We start from the raw sequence: 4421 nt of genomic DNA, 5'->3' as shown, positions 1-4421 counted from the left end.
TACACGCCTACATCCCAGTTGCCTGACCAATTGTGTTGCCAAAAAATCCAGCCTCACGTCTCTTTGGATTGGTTGATGGTAGAGGCAACCTCCAACAACCAAAGCAATCAGGAAATAATGTTACGCCAGAAAAGATTTTCTATTAGACAAACTCATGATCTCTCATATAGTAGCTCGGATGGTTAAATTGGAGCCACAAATTGCTGTCCAGCAACTTCAGGTTCAACTATTGTTCAATGTTCAGTAGTATGTATGCAAGTCGGTTCAGAAACTTCGTGTTTCAATATGATACTTTTTGCTACATCTTTGAACCGACTTGAGATATTCTATTAGTGTAATCAAATGTGATATTTTGTTCAAGCATATCCACAAAAGCACACACTTCTGATTTTTTTCCCTAAGCAGACGGCTTTTCTTTTGATATTACGTGACCAAGTGAAAATGGAACATAATTATACGTTTTACTTGGACTCTAACATTTTCTCAGTAACGTTGCGCTACACATTACTGTATTCTCCCGTTGCAACGCACGAGCACTTTTCCTAGTAAATTGATAAATAGCCCAACAGCCTATTAGTAGTTCAATTGTGCACCTAACCCTAACCTACACGCGAGGTCGCTCGCAGGGACTCTGACCGCCGCCTGTCTCCTGAATCCTGTCTGAATCTGATCGTCTCCAACATCTGACCGAGCTGTGATCCTGCCCGAATCTTAACGCGAAAGGCGCGATCAAGCCCACGGCCAAGCGCGGCGATTCCCGATGTCGCCCTTCGGGAAGTTCGTGGTCTGCTTGACCCTGTTCGCCGCATGGCGCCCCCGCTCGACCCTGTTCGCCGAGGCGCCTCCAGCTGCATCCTTCGAAGTTGGTGTCGACTCTGCGTCCGCGATCGGGAACGCATCGTGCGTCGCACTCGCCAGGGAGGCCGGCGTCCGGGCGGAAGGTGGCACCGGCCGCAACTTCGTCACCTCGCCCCTGTCCATCCATGCGGCGCTCGCGATGGTCGCCGCCGGCGCGCGGGGCGACACGCTTACAGAGCTCCTGCGGTTCCTCGGGTCGGCGTCGCTCAACGAGCTGCACCGCGCGGCGGCGACCGAGCTCGTCGGCAGGCTCAACGGCACAGCGCAGACGTCCTTCGCCAGCGGCGTGTGGGTGGACCGGAGGTGGGCGCTAAGGCCAGAGTTCATGGCCACCATCGCGTCGCGGCACAACGCCACGGCGGAATCCGTGGACTTCGTGTCGGGGGCCGAGCAGGCGAGGCAGCGCGTGAACGCCTTCGTGGCGGACGCGACCAACAAGCACATGCACGAAGTCCTGCGTCCGGGCTCCGTCGACTCCCGCACGGCGGTCGTCCTCGCCAACGCGCTCTACTTCAAAGGGGCGTGGTCTCAGCCGTTCGACGCCTCCACCGCGCCGTTCCACATCCCAGGCGGCACCACCGTGCGCGTGCCATCCATGACGACAAGCGAGTCACAGCACATCGCGGTCTACCCGGGCTTCAGGGCCCTCAAGCTACCGTACAAGAACGACGTGCAGCAGCAAGCTGAATTCTACATGCTTATCCTACTACCGGACAGGGACACTGTCAGTCTTGCCGATCTGTTTGACAAGGCTGTGTCTACGCCGGAATTTTTCAAGACGCACACACCGACAGGGAAGGTTCCAGTTGGGCGGTTCATGGTCCCCAAGTTCAAGTTCACATCCGAGTTTGAAGCGTCATCCGACATGCGGAAGCATGGTGTCACTAGGGCTTTCGAAGGCGGCGACTTCTCGGCATGGTGACTGGCGGGGAAGAGCTTGTCATTACCAGGGTGCACCATAAGGCCACCGTCGAGGTGGACGAGGTAGGCACCATGGCCGCCGCTGCCACGGCAGTCGTAATGGGGGTTGGTAGTGCGGGTCCAAGGGCACCACAGGATCCGGTCGATTTTGTGGCGGATCGGCCTTTCTTATTTGCCGTGGTAGAGGAGCGGACAGACGCAGTGTTGTTTCTTGGTCACCTGGCTAATCCTCTGGCTCCTTAAATGAATAAATAATTATTCTGTAAATTTGTTCGCCGGTCATGTGATTAATCGTGCCACCACCTTCGTGATGTGCAGGACATGCCACAATGCTATCTCTCGCGACCGTTAGGCCATATCGGCAAAAAGTGGAACCCATGTGTCATCAATGTGCTCAATATTCTCATCCTTCGATCAGTGATTTAGGCAAAAAGTTTACCGTAAACATACGTTTTTTGCCAAACAAAATCATAAAGTCAGCCTTCAATGTGGTGGTTTTATGCTGTTAACTCGACGAGGACTAACGTCGTCGTTGAGATGTAAACTTTTCTTATAGATCTCCACATGAGCTAAAGATAACAAAACAAAAATTATATGCAATGTAATGTGTTGTTTCTCGGTTAGTATTCAAACCCCATTAAAGATGTGTTACTACCTCTTAGTGCGGGCTAATAATTAATATCTTTCCCAAAAAACAGTATCATGAGTTTGTTGATGCAAAGCAACCATTCTTAAATACTTATACTTAATTAAAAATTAGTCGCTCGAGACATCCGATCGTACTTTGTATACAAGCCAATGAGCCAAAAAACTGTTTGGGAGATTCCAATCCTTAGGGATTTGATTCATAGTATTGCAATCCTAACATTTTTTTTCCTTCATAGACTTCATTTGTACTCTATTTTGAAGGGAAAAGAATTCCGTCTACTCAAACCTCTTATAAAAGTTTATTTATTTTCTCTGCGGTATCAAATACTTTTTTATCTAAATTCATGTAATTTTATAATCCTATATAATACAGTAGGACACGTGACTGTACTCCCGTGTTTTTCCTATTCATGTATTTTGAAAATCCGGCCAAAAGGAAGAAGGGATGATCTTACTGGCAGAGATAAACAGGAGAACCAAACATGACAGAAATTTTCTATACGACAAGAAAACGATTGATAGGTGATGATATATACAAAAACTAGCTAGCTTGGTTATGAAAAGTCCTGGATTCAAATCGTGCGTTTGTGATTGTTTTTTGAAATGTTTGATCCGCAGAATCAAACACTCATTGTCAGTCAGGACTCTAGACTCATGCAAAACCGCTGAAGGAGAACTTGTTGGTTGAGGGGTAAAAACTCTCAGAGAAAAAGTTTCAAGCAAGGCGTTAACGGAAGGTAACGCTACCATGTCACATACCAATTAGGGCTCATTTGTGAGCTAAACAAAGGTGATGCATGGTTTCGGACTTGGGCGCTGATCTGCGCCGGCGCACCGGCCTAAGTTTGGGCCGGTCCGCTGCTGAGCGTTGGATACGTACGCGTGAATGGACGAGATTGCTGCGACCAAGTCATCTTCTTCCTCCCGCACGCATGCGTAAAGACAGGGAAAAAACGAATCTCGCCGTCGCAGCTCGCCGGCGCCGCTCGTGCTCGCCCTTGGCCGCCGCATCGCAGCTCGTGGCGCCGCTCGCCATCGCAACTCGCCGGGGGCACCGTATGCAGCTCCGCCGGGCTGGTCGAAAGAAAGACGTCCCTAGCTCCGCCGGGCCAGGCGTGTCTCCCTCCCTCTGGTTGCAGCACCACCGGTGAGGGTTCCAGCATTGTCGCAACCCGCCGTCATAGCTTTCCGCGCGCCCGTCGCAGCACCGCGCGCCATGCAGCTCCGTCGCCGCTGCTCACCATTGTTAGCTAGCCGTTCTCGGTTTGAAGCTGTTTTAGAAACGCGTTGTAGCTTTCCTCCATGTCGGTTGCAGCTTTTTGCCGCTGCGCGATGCCGACCTCCAGCTACCCCGTATCCAGTTGAAGCTTTTTTCAAAGCTGGTTGTAGCTTTCATGGTTGCCGGAAGTAGCATTTTTCAGCACTGGTTGTAGCTCTGACGTACATCCATCGAAGCCCCCTGCTTCCTTTGATCCCAGCAAAATATGTTGTGGGTTCTAGCTCTGGATTTGCTGGTTGTAGCAAAAACAAAAGCTGGTTCCAGCTCTGGCTTTGCCGGGACAAAAATCATTTGCTGGAAAAGCCATTGCTGGTGGTTGCTTCCGCCGGTCGCCGTGGTAGCAAAAAATCTTGCCGGTAGAAGCTTTTGCCTCGTCGTTTGCAACAAAATGAGGCGGCCGCGCATGTCGATGTAGAAAATACTCCAGGCGATGCACCAAAACTAAATGTTGGTTCCAGCTCTGGGTTTGTCGGTTGCAGCAAAATCAGACGCCGGTTCCAGCATCACCTGTGTCGTGGGTGTGTGGTGTGCCTCGCCCTCGCAGTTATGCAGCTCGTCTGCCGGAGCTGGGGGATTGCTGGAGCTGGAGACGGTGCGCTGGGAGAATAGCCGGAGCTGCGGATAAGAGGTGCTCGTGCGTGTGGGGAATCACCGGCCGTGGGGTGGATGACGACCTCACCGGCGAGATTGGCCGCGGCGGGGGTAGGGCATGATA

At 51.4% G+C, this 4421-nt stretch overlaps 1 pseudogene; it reads left to right on the top strand.

The window, feature by feature from the left end:
* Positions 1–596: 596 nt before the first annotated feature.
* LOC123176456 (putative serpin-Z12) lies at positions 597–2033 on the top strand (annotated as a pseudogene).
* The last annotated feature ends 2388 nt before the right edge of the window (positions 2034–4421 follow it).

Source organism: Triticum aestivum, unplaced genomic scaffold (genome assembly GCF_018294505.1).
Source record: "Triticum aestivum cultivar Chinese Spring unplaced genomic scaffold, IWGSC CS RefSeq v2.1 scaffold191488, whole genome shotgun sequence".
In the NCBI taxonomy this organism is placed as follows: Eukaryota; Viridiplantae; Streptophyta; class Magnoliopsida; order Poales; family Poaceae; genus Triticum; species Triticum aestivum.
This window is presented reverse-complemented; position numbering and strand designations above follow the sequence as displayed.